This window comes from Aphelocoma coerulescens, chromosome 13 (genome assembly GCF_041296385.1).
Source record: "Aphelocoma coerulescens isolate FSJ_1873_10779 chromosome 13, UR_Acoe_1.0, whole genome shotgun sequence".
Lineage (NCBI taxonomy): Eukaryota > Metazoa > Chordata > Aves > Passeriformes > Corvidae > Aphelocoma > Aphelocoma coerulescens.
The window spans coordinates 17,274,462-17,286,501 of NC_091027.1; the positions used below are offsets into that span (position 1 = coordinate 17,274,462).

At 56.2% G+C, this 12,040-nt stretch overlaps 1 long non-coding RNA gene across 1 annotated transcript in view; it reads right to left on the reverse strand.

The window, feature by feature from the left end:
- The window catches only part of LOC138118421 (uncharacterized), a 32,168-nt gene that overhangs the window by 18,599 nt on the left and 1,529 nt on the right, over nt 1-12,040 (reverse strand). The window contains exon 3 of the long non-coding RNA XR_011155121.1: nt 10,531-11,890. This is a non-coding gene — a long non-coding RNA (uncharacterized lncRNA). The remainder of the gene's footprint in view (nt 1-10,530; nt 11,891-12,040) is intronic.

Genomic DNA, 12,040 nt, shown 5'->3' on the forward strand with positions numbered 1-12,040 from the left:
TCCCTGCGACTCCCTGCGCCCCACACCACAGGAGGGCTGAGCAGGGCATCCCCGGCTTGGTGCCTCACCCCGGGCTGAGTCGGGGCTGTGCCTATCCCGGATGCCCACAAACGCCAGGACCCGAACACCCTGACCACGGGAAGGGGGAAAAGCGTCCCGGAAACCCCAGCGGGGCTGCTGCTGCCCCTCCCCAGCCCCGGAGCCGGCTGCTGCCCGGTAACAAGGCAGGGGAGGGCGAGCAGCGCTCCCTCGGAGCCGGCCTATGGCTGCGCTGCCTCTCCGTGCCTCCCTCGCAGCCGGGCTGGCGCCTGGGGCCAGCGCTCGCTCTGCCAGCCCGGCTGCTCCGGCACGGAATCACTGACCTATTTTCATCCAGGCAGGCGCAAGATCGCAGACAAAGGGAGATTTAGCTCGGGATATTTAAAGGAAAAGTCGCTGTGACTGATGTGAGTGTCCCCAGAAACCGCAGCGGCTCCCGTGATGTTTGTGTTCCGCCCCAGGAGCATCCTCGTGCGCGGCTGCGGGAAGGGGACGCAGCAGCTGGGTGAAAACTGTCCAAAAAGCTGCACTGAGCTGCAAAATCGGGGTTTTAGGAAAGGAGTAAAAGAGTTTGGGAATAAAACTGGATGTAGGATGGGCACAAGGGCGACCAGGACTGGCTATGTGGAAGGAACAGATTAGTGGGAACGGTCCCACAGGGATCCCCCCCCTCCCTGGCTCTGATGGAGGAGCTGCACAGACCGGAGAAAATCAGCTCTCCCAGGGACTTTTGGTTCAAGTTTGCTGACGGACTTGGACCCAGTTTGGAATATTTAATCCACACCTCGGGCAGGTTTTGGAGCTGGCAGCTCCAGCTGGTTGGAAGTTTGTGGGATGTACTGACACCAGCGATTATCTCTGTGCACATCCCTGCAACGGTGAGGGCCCAGCACTTCGGTTCTCAGCTATGAGATGCCACCAAAAAAACCCTCCCCAAACCCCAAACCTGCACTCCTTAGCCTGGAAAACACACAGACAACCCCAGGAAGCCTTTGGAAGTTCACAGACCCCTCAGGGAAGGGAGAGCTGTGCTGTGCTCATCCCAGGGCATAGAGAGGCAGGGACCAGGAGGGGACCACAGACACCTGAGTCCATCTCTGAGCATCCCTGGTTGGTTGGATCAGTGAAGCTGGAGCAGTTTGGATCCCTGGATTGCTTCATATCCCGGATTGGGAAGTGTCTGCTCACCCGCCAGCAGTGCACAGCACAAAGGATCAGGGATGAGTAACCCAAAAAAGGCTCCCACAAACAGGGATGATGACAACAGTTGCTCAATGCTGGCAGCTCTCCTGGGACTCTCCACGCAGCTGGGAAAGGTGCTGCTGCCAGCATTTGTTGGTCACGGACCTGGGGCAACCCCCTCCCCCTCCTGAACGTGCACAGGCAGGAAGGAAAGAAAGAACAAGGACAGATTTCGGTGTCCTGAACAATGGAAACAGGAAAATCCCTCTGGGCTGGGGAGCCTGGCAAGGGGCTGGAAGCTGAGCTCCATCCTGTGCTCCATCCTGTGCTCCATCCTGAGCTCCCATCCTGTGCTCCCATCCTAAGGTCCATCCTGAGCTCCCATCCTGTGCTCCCATCCTAAGCTCCATCCTGAGCTCCCATCCTGAGCTCCCATCCTGAGCTCCCATCCTGAGCTCCCATCCTGAGCTCCATCCTGAGCTCCCATCCTGTGCTCCCATCCTGAGCTCCATCCTGAGCTCCCATCCTGAGCTCCCATCCCGTGCTCCCATCCTGAGCTCCATCCTGAGCTCCCATCCTGTGCTCCATCCTGAGCTCCATCCTGAGCTCCCATCCTGTGCTCCATCCTGATCTGGATCCCGAGTTCCCATCCCGAGCTCCCATCCTGATCTCGATCCCGAGTTCCCATCCCGAGCTCCCATCCTGATCTCGATCCCGAGTTCCCATCCCGATCTCGATCCCGAGTTCCCATCCCAAGCTCCCATCCTGCTTCCAGGCAGTCTGGGGGATCTGCTCAGCCTCCTGTGGAGACAGGGGTTAAAAAAAGCAACGCTGCAGCGGGAGCATCCTGTGGCAGGGAGGGTGCAGGGAGGGATGCAGGGGGGCACCACCCAGCCCTGGGGGCTGCCAGGGGGGGCTCCAAGCAGCATTTCAGCTGGAGTTCCCCTGGAATTCAGCTCCCCCCTCCCCAGTCGTGCCCTGCAGCCCCTCTCCCTGCATCCCCCTGGGTACCAGCCCCTCACTGCCTCCCCTCTCCAGCCCCACATCCTACCCTGGCCCCCCAGAAAACCCCAGCCAAGCTGTGCCCCAGCACCCCCCGCACCCCCCGCAGCCCATCCTCCCTCCCCCCCGCGCTGACCTTTTTATTTTCTGCGTCAGGAACATAAAATGGAGACTGCAGGGAAGGGAAACATTTCCCTAAGATGGCTGAGGGAGAGGGAGGATTTGCACAGCAGTGCATGAGCACCCTCTGCTGCTGGATGAGCCTGGGGGGGGCAAGGAGCTCGCCAGCCCTGCTCCAGCCCCACAGGCTCCAGGCAACAAAAAAACCCCCCAAATTGTCCTAAGTGGGTGATTAAAATTCTTGTGATAGCCAAAATATTTGATTAAAAAAGCTCCAGCAGCCCTGTGAGCCCCTGAGTTGTTCTCGTTGCCTCTCCCTGCCGCTTCTTTTACACTTCTATTTTTCCTGGCTGTGTTACTTTCAAAATTCTCCAAAAAAGAACAATATTTTGGATTAAACCCCAAATATTTCACACCCGCAGCTCCCACACATTAATGCCAGTGCCCCACACAATTATAGAATTTTCCAGCTTTGAAAAAAACCCATGAAATTTCATTTATTTGAAGTTCCACGTCAGGATGAGCACCCAAAACTTGGTGTTTTCTCTTGTGGGATGGGAAAAAGGGCTGCAGATGGATGTGAGGGGAGGACCAGCACCAATCCAGAATGGGGTGAGTAGGTGTGGTCCCTAGGAAAGGTTTAGGGATGAAAAAGTACAAGAAAAACCCTTCAAGCTGCTCCCTGAGTATTCAGCTTTTAAGCCAGAGCTGTGTCAGTGGAGGGCCAAATCCTGCCCAAATTCTATTTTCTTAAAAAGTTTCAGCAGCCTTTTCAGCCCCTGAGCTCCCCTGGTTGCCTCTCCTTCCTCCTTTATATTCATATTTTCCTTGCTGTGTTAACAACCAAAATCCTCAGGAAAAGGAGAATATTTTGTATTAAATCCAACACATTTCACACCCACAGCTCCTAAAAATTAATGCCAGTGCCCCACACAATTATAGAATTTTCAAGCTTTGAAAAAAACCTTTAAATTTCATTTGTTTTAAGTTCTGCATCAGGATGAGCACCCAAACACCTGAAACTTGGTGTTTTCTCTTGTGGGATGGGAAAAAGGGTTGAAGATGGATATAAAGGAATGGGGTGACCCCATTTAGGGCCAAATCCAGCTGGACCTGAGGCTAAAATTCTATTTAAAATTAGCAAATTAACTTAGAAAAATTGACTTTACCTTAAAGTTAGAAAATCAACTTTAAAATTAGAAATTTGAAAGGTTTCAGCAGCCTTGTCACCCCCTGAGCTCTCCTGGTTGCCTCTCCCTCCCTTTTTAACATTTCTGTTTTCCTGGCTGTGTTAATATTCCAAATTCTCAGGAAAAGGACAGAAATTTGTATTAAAATCAACACATTTCACACCCACAGCTCCCACACATTAATGCCAGTGCCCCACACAATTATAGAATTTTCCAGCTTTGAAAAAAACCCATGAAATTTCATTTATTTGAAGTTCCACGTCAGGATAAGCACCCAAAACTTGGTGTTTTCTCTTGTGGGATGGGAAAAAGGGCTGCAGAGGGATGTGAGGGGAGGACCAGCACCCATCTGGAATGGGGTGAGTAGGTGTGGGCCCTGGAAAGGTTTAGGGATGAAAAAGTACAAGAAAAACCCTTCAAGCTGCTCCCCGAGTATTTCAAGGCAGGAGCGTGTCAGGGTAGGGCCAAATCCCGCTGGATCTGAGGCTGAAATTTCCAAGGAAATCTTGCAAAAAAAATGTTCCCAAGATCAGTTCAAAAAGGGCCAGAAGGCATCACTAAGGAAGGAGGTGAAAAAACCTGAAAAAAATCCAGGGTCCCAATTTGGTTTGGGGTTTTTTGGGTGAGAATTTAAATGCTGAGGGGATGAGGAAGAAAAGCAAGGAGTTTTAAAAAACTGAAGAGCCAGATAAAGCACTGCTGGAGGTGATGGGAGGTAAAATGCCAGCACTGAGGGATGGAATTCAGCCAGGAATGGGATGCCCAGCACCCACCTGAGCCCCGTGACCCCACACAGGCTGTGAGGACAGAGCCTGGCAGGGCTGGGGGTGGGGTACCAGCTCTCACTGCCCCCCCAAAATGCACAGGAAAAGGGCTTATATAACTTATACAAATTATATAACCACAAAAATACCTCCAGGGGCCTCTCCTGGAGAGAGCAGCCCATTTTTGTGGGATCAGGTGGAGCTCTGAGGTGACCCCGGGGAGTGGATGGAGTGGGGACACCCAGGATGGGACAGACAGTGAGGTTTGATTTTATATAGATATAAAAATAAGTAGGGGCACGTCCCCCTGCATGGCAGGGGACAAGTGAGGGTGGCACTGGGACACAGGAGCTTGGCAGGGAAGTGGGATTTGAGGAGAGGGAATTTTTGGCAGTGTTGCTGCATAAAAAGGGGCATCGAGAGAGGAGGTGCCAGGGCAAGGGGCACTGCAAAAATTGCAAACCCTGGCTCTGGGGCTCCTAAAGCCGGGTGTATTCCCAGCACAGCCCGGTGACTCAGCCTGGCAGTGCTGGGAAAGCACAAGTGACACATCAGGGTGGTCCCCAGCCTGGGCAGGATGTGTGGGAGCCCGAGATTTGGGATAGCCTGGCACTGCTGGGTGCTGCCCGCGGTGTGGGGGGCACTGGAGAGATGGGGGAGCTGCACAGCAGAGGGATCGTGCGATGCCCCAGAGATCCCCGATTCATTTAATGCCACAAAACACCACAAATCCCTGCTCCTGCTCCCCAAATGCCCCATGACGAAGCACCCTAAAGGCTGGGGATGCTGCTTTTGTGTGCCAGGCCACGGGGTTTCTCCCCGGACCCCCCCCTTTCCCCCGGCAGCAGATGGAGACCCATTCCCAATTATGTTCCCGTCCCAGGCAGAAGAAAGGAAGACAAATGTCCCAAAGAAAGCTGTTTGGGAGGACAAAAGCTCCTTGAAATAGGAGCTGAGCTGTTTTTTCCAGGTTCAGAGCGGGGCCGGAGGGAGGGGGGGAGCAGGAGGAGGGGGGGATGGAGGGGCGGGATGCGCACGCAGGCAGCGCTTCCCTTCTTTGTCTGCGAAAGGAGGTCACGGGGGGAGCCGGGGGGTGCGGGGGGGATGCGGGGGGGATGCAGGGGAGGATGCGGGGCCGCGTCAGCGCCACGTCAGGGCAGCAGCTGATCCCGGCTCCCAATCCCGGCGCGCTGAGCTCATCCCGGGAACGGCGCCGGCGCGGCTCAACTGCGCACACCTGGCGGATGAAATCGGTACTGCAGGGACAGGGGCACGGGACAGGGGGGCGCGGGGAAACCCCTCCCGTTCCACGGACAGAGCCCTCCCGACAGCCGCGGAAAGCCAGAATCCTTGAGAGAACCCCTTGGCCTAACTCGGGGTTCAGGCAGGGGCTTCTCCAAGCTCGATTTGCCAATAAAATCACTGCTGCCCCAGTGCAAACGCCATGGGGGAGTGTGGTGGGTGCTACAGGCACAGCCTGGCTCCCAGTGGCTCCCAGTGGCTCCCAGTAAGCCCCAGGCACCAGCACGCAGCCCACCAGTAACACCCCGAGTGCTCCTTGCACCCTGGGACAGGCAGGAGCTGCACCCCAGGGTTGGGTGCAGGTGCCACCTGCAGCTCCCCCAAAAGCGAGGGGTGGCAGGGGACTGGCACCAGGTGAAGCCACTGCAGTGGCAGCAGGGATGGGGACAGCAGCAGCTCCTCGCTCCCAAAGATTCCGCCCTGGGACACAGCCTGACCTCGCTCCCACTCGCTTTTCCACGTGGCCTCTGCTAAAAGCACCACTTGCACCCAGGGACAGCCCTGGGCCAGCACAGCTGCTGCAGCTGGACCAGGCCAGGTGCCCCAGGGATGGCGCTGAAATGGCAGGAAAGGAGCTGCTTGCCCTAAAACAGTGGGAAAGGGCAGTCCAGGCCACGCAGGCAACACCAGGGCCTGTTGTGAGGTGTAAACATCTGCTGAAACTCTCAGCTGTGCTACAGAGAGTCTGTGAGGTGGGAGGCTCTCCCCAGGCTCTGATACACCTAGGTGGGAATTAGGGGGTGTACAAACACCTCCCAGAGCAGCCAACCCCCTACCTGTGCTCACAGACTGCGTGTGTGAGATTAGGAATGATTTCAGTTCCCAGCAATTCCAGGGAACAGCCTCAAGCCCCTCTCCTAGGGCTCATGGGGTACCCCACACATCCTGCAGAAATAATTCTCACTTGCAGAGTCCGGGGAGAAAGTTCTCCAGACTCCTCCAGAAAGCAAAGGAACATTCATTTTCCCGCCAGTGCTGCTCCCAGAGCCCTGCCAGAGCACCCTGATGCTGTCAGTGTGAGCTCCCCAACACCACTCCAGGAGAAATGAGGAAGCAAGAGCAGGGAGAAGGTGAAGGGATGAGAGCCACCAGCTCCAGTCAGGGAAATCCTGACTTATGTAAAGAGAATATTTTCACAAGGGTGGCTGAACACCAGAGAAGGGAGCTCAGTTATGCTGAGAGAGGAGCTGGGGCAATGTCTGGCCTTGAAGAGACTCCAACTTGACTGCAAAACAATCCCTGACTTTCGGGCTGGCCTTACTTGGAGCAGGAGGAACAGGCCCGAGACCTAACAGAGGACCCTTTGAACCTAAATCACCCTGTGATGCTGGAAGGACCCTGGTGAGCTCCCCCTGTTCGTTCTCCTCAGCAGAAACTTTCGGATTTACCAGCTCCTGGTTTGGGGACAGATTTCTCCATTTTTCCTGAGAATATTCCAGAGGAAGAGAGAAGTTTCTGTGCCTCTTTGCTGCCACATCTCAGCCGAGGTTGGCACATCAGGAAGAGGCGGAGGAAGAGAGGAGCCATGGCTGCAGAATCCCAAAGGCCTCTGTGTCACCAGAGAGAGGGGACAGAGCTGGGGACACTGGGATGCACAAGGAAGGGGAGGGAGGTTCAGAGAAGATTCTGATGCCTGCAGACATCTGTGAGCAAGAGGAAACGATGCCAGAACATCCTGGGAATCTGAGGGCACGGGAAGAGCTCGCAGGGATGCTGGGAAGATGCGCAGAGAATCAGGAACAGGGATTTGGTGACTGGTCCCCAGCACTGGGCAGCGCTGCCAGGGAACCCCAAAGCTTTGCTCTCAAGAGAAACTTTGATTTGAGTGCACACGAGGTGCTCAGGGCCCCGGGTGGGTGAATAAAACCCCACTGTCCCTTCAGGGCGTCCCCAGATCCCCATGTCAGGAGTTAAATCCTTTGTGGATCTGGCCTTGGGGACCTCAGGGGTCAGTGACTTCCAGAAATGCTCTGGATTATGGGTAAGGAATGGCCTGGAGTGGGGCTGCATCCCAGGAGTGACAGATGATATCCCGAGCCCCAAATGGGAACCAGCAACGTGTGGGTCCATACTGGGACCTTCAGTGTTCAATGCCTTCCCCAGTGACAGCAGACTGGTGGCACTGTGTGGGGACACCTTATCTGGGGCTGATAAAAGAGGTGGGGAGACTTTTTATCAAGGCCTGCCATGACAGGAGGAGGAACAAGAGTTTGAAAGGGGAAGGAAGGTTTAGACTGGACAGAGGAAATGCACAGTGAGCGTGGTGGGGTAATGCTGAGATTAATTAATTAATTAAGGCTGATGGAGCAGGGATGGGGCTGAGGCAGAGCTTAGAGGGAAGGTGGAGAGAGGCTTTGGAGCAGGGCCTGTGGTGACAGGACAAGGAGTGAGGGATTTCAGCTGGAGTGGGAGCAGTGGGGAGGGATGGCAGAGGATTTGTTGGGCCAGAAGCTCACACAGGGAAGCCACAGATGTGCAGCAGGAGCAAACTCTGCTCCTGCCAACAGCCAGGTCACAAAGCTGCCCCTGATGGGCTCTGCAGTGCCCTGGCACCCCCAGCCAAGCCCCCCCTGCTCTGCTGCAGGACCCTGAGAGTCACTGAGTGTCCCACAGAGCCAGGGCCCAGCTCAGCAGCACAGACCTGCAGGAAACACCTCTGGGTTTCCCTCCACCCAGGTTAATTCTGCCCCAGGAGGAGCCGAGTCCACCCTCCCGAGTCCCACGGACATCTCAGACGATGAAATTTGGTAACAGGAGATCATCAGGACACTCAGGTGGGTCAGTACCTGCCAGGTTCCCCCTTTGCTCAGCACAGAGGGAGGGAGATGACTTTAAATCACTTCTCTGTCCCCAAACTCTCGGTCCCTAAAAGATCAGGGAAGGGAAGGAGATGACACCCCCATGGCTGAGCTGTGCCTTATCCCGGGAATGGGACACCCATCCTGGGCTGTGGCAGTGCCTGGAGGGGCAGCAGGGAATCCTCCCGATTCCTTGGGCCTCCTGGGATGAGGGAGGTGAGGAACAGGGTTTAGGGGACTGAAAGCCACACCTGGCTGGGCAGCACATCCCAAAATCAGCTGCTGTCAGTGCCAGCCTGTGCTGGGCATCTTTCCACAGGGAAACCAGGGCCTGGAGAGCACCCAAACCAAGGATTTTCTTACCCCAGTTTCCTACCCTGGCACAGGGATGCACAAACCTCCCAGCTCACCTCACACTCGTGGAACAGCCTGAGCTCCAGGAGGTGTTGCAGTGAGTTCATTAACTTGGGGTTGCTGCGTTTTGGGGCTGAGAAGGGGCCCAGGGCCTGGCACAGCTCCCAGAGGGGGCACGAGGCCACCCCACCACCTTCCTGTGCCCTCCCCAGCCCCAGCTGGCTCTGGGTGGGCAGGCTCAGCCCAGTTAATTAAAGCTGAGCTGGGAAATGAAGGGAGGTTTTATGAAATGAAGGAGGCCCCAGCAGTGGGGGAAGCCAGGGATGGGGCTAAGGCAGGGATTATAGGGGAGGCAACAGGACAAGGGCACAAGGAATGGCTTCCCAGTGCCAGAGGGCAGGGATGGATGGGAGATTGGGAAGGAATTCCTCCCTGGGAGGGTGGGCAGGCCCTGGCACAGGGTGCCCAGAGCAGCTGGGGCTGCCCCTGGATCCCTGGAAGTGCCCAAGGCCAGGCTGGACATTGGGGCTTGGAGCAGCCTGGGACAGTGGGAGGTGTCCCTGCCCTTGTGGTGTGGGTGATCTTTGAAGATCCCTCTAACCCAAACCATTCCATAATCACTCACTGCCTCTCCCTGCTGCCTCTCCAGATTACACCTGCCTGAAAATGGAAGTGATCAGTGCAGAAGGACCTTTTCCACAGGCTGCTCCACGTGGAAAACAACCCAGCACAGACAACACTGTCAGGCTCCTGAGGGAGCTGTTTGGAGCAGCCACCTGAGGCTGAGCAACCTGGGCCAACACCGCCAGGACAGAGCCAGGGAAAGCAGGGAAAAAATTATATTTTATGTGATTCTTTATGAGCAATGAAGACAGAAAATTCACTGCTCCCCAGGAGGGAACCTCGGGGAGATTCTGGGGAGAAAGGGCAGTGCCAGCTCCTGGTGCCAGGGGGGATTTGCTGGGCCGGTGTGGAAGCTCACACAGGGAATCCACGTGTGGGCAGCAGGAGCAGACCCGGGGACAGCCAGGCCTCTGACAGTGCCCCAGAACACCCAAACCTCCCTGAGAACACAGCCAGGACCCTGCTCCTGCCCCAGGGGTGCAGTTTGCCCTGGCAGCTCTGCACACAGGGGCTGCAGCAGCACCACGGAGCCTGGTGTCGAGCACAGCTCTGCCCAGCGACCCTCTGTGCACCAGGACAGGGAATTCCGCCTGGTTCAGCTGGGAATAATCCCCATCAGGGATGTTGCTGGGCTTGGGGCAGCCTCAACTTCTCCAGGCACCCTGTGCCAGGGCATCCCCACCCTCAAAGCCAAGAATTCCTTCCCAATATCCCATCTATCCCTGTGAACCGTTCCCCCCTTGTCCTGGCACTCCAGTTCCTGATGCAGAGCCCCTCTCTGCCTTCCTTGCAGCCCCTTCCAGATAGGGCAAGGCTTCTGTGAGGGCTCCACCTAAAATTCTCTTCTCCAGGCCGAACAGCCCCAAATTCCTCAGCCTGAACCATCCCACAGAGCCTTCAAAGGTGGCAAACTCCCCCTGCAGCAACCTGGGCCTCCCTCGTGGATCCTGGAGGGCTCCAGGCCCCTGTGTGCTCTGCCCTGTCCTCTCTGCCCCCTGAGGCAAAGAGGGAATCACCTCCTTCCATAGAACTTGGTAATTTTCCTACAGAAAGCAGGGCCTTGCCAGCCCTCAGGCAGGGAGGTGTGCCATGAGACAGGAGCTTGCTGGGCTGACAGAACAAGGGGTGAGGTGGCCTTCAAAAGGTGAGTCCTACCTCAGTCCAGCGTGGTCTTCAGGTGCACTGGCTGAGAATCTCCTGTGGAGTGGAGGAGGAGGGCAGAGGAGGGGCACAGGCTCCTGAAATCCGAAGCCAAAGGCGGGAGGGGGAACGTCCTCACGGAGAGCATTCCTCATTCTGCAACAGCTGAGGAGTGCAGGAGCTGGTGGGAAGCCTCCAGAAGCAGCTGCTGGTGGTGGATAGAAGTGAAGCCACAATCAGGGACCTGAAGCCGTTTCTCTCTCGGTGCCTGCCAGGTTTTCCTCCAGCCTCTCTCTCCCTGTGCAGCAGAAACAGGAATGTGCAGCAGTCAGCTCGTGCTCACTGCCCTCAGCAAACAGGAGCCACACTGGAGCACATCCCAGAGGCTCAGACCTATCCCAAACCCCCACCCCCCTCCTCACCTGTACCAGGTCCTGCTCCTGTGAGGTGACAGAGGGATGGGGTCTGGGGAGCAAACTACAGCCCAGTGAAGCAGAATCTGCTCCCAACCCCAAAACTCAGTGGTTGAAACCAGCCTCAGAAACCTGTGGTGGGTTATCAGATCCATCTCAAGTGCTGGGAGGCTGGGGAATACTTCAGTGTCCCAGTGACCTCTGTCCATGAAGGCTGGACAGGGGGCTAGAGGTGCACTGTGTGTTTCTGTGTCCAGGGAAAAGCCAAGGCCCTCCAGTGTCAGCCCCTCTCAATCCAGGGCTCTGCAGGGCACCTTTGGGGGATGCTGAGCTGCAAGAATCTGACAGGGGAACACTGGACAAAGAACAGGCAGATCACTCTGTGTTAAACCTGTGCCTCAAACCTCCTGAGAGCCCACACCACCAAAGCTGCCAGTGGACAGGAGCAGGGTGAGAACCAGCTCATGGAAAGCTGACCCAGGGATTAATTTTGGGCTAAGGAGGAATTAAAATCATCATCTGTGGGCTGACCCTGCTGGTTCCAGGTTTATGGACACCACCAAGAGAAAAAGCAAGCAGGGAGCAGCTAGAAGCAGCAGCAGGGTCATTCAGCCTCTCTCTTCCTCCTGAGGGCATTCCCTAAATCTCTGACCAGTGCAGCTTGTCATTCTTATTTCTGCTCCCTCCAGTGTCACCTCTCCCCAGAGAGGGGCAGGGAACAGTCTCAGACCTGCTGGACCCCTTCCCCAACCCGGGATGGATCCCCTCACCCTCTCCCATCTGAGCATGGGAGACGTTGCCTGCCATCTCCTGCTTCTCCACCATCATCTGCTCCTTCTCCACATCCAGCATCTCCTTCCTGCCACGTGCATTTCTCCTCCAAGTTCCTTTCCATCCTCTTCACTTCAACCTGCAGCTCCTCCACGGAGTCAGCTCCAAATCCAGCTGCAGAGGGAGCAGGGCTGAGCAGGGAGTATGAGAACACAGAGGGATGAGTGGGCTTGTTTTCCCCAAAAATCCCGACCACCCACCCTTCCTGCAGCACCCCAGTCACAGTCAGAGGTGAGGATCCATCCCTCTGCCTGACCCAAAAGGCAAAACCCCTCCTAAGA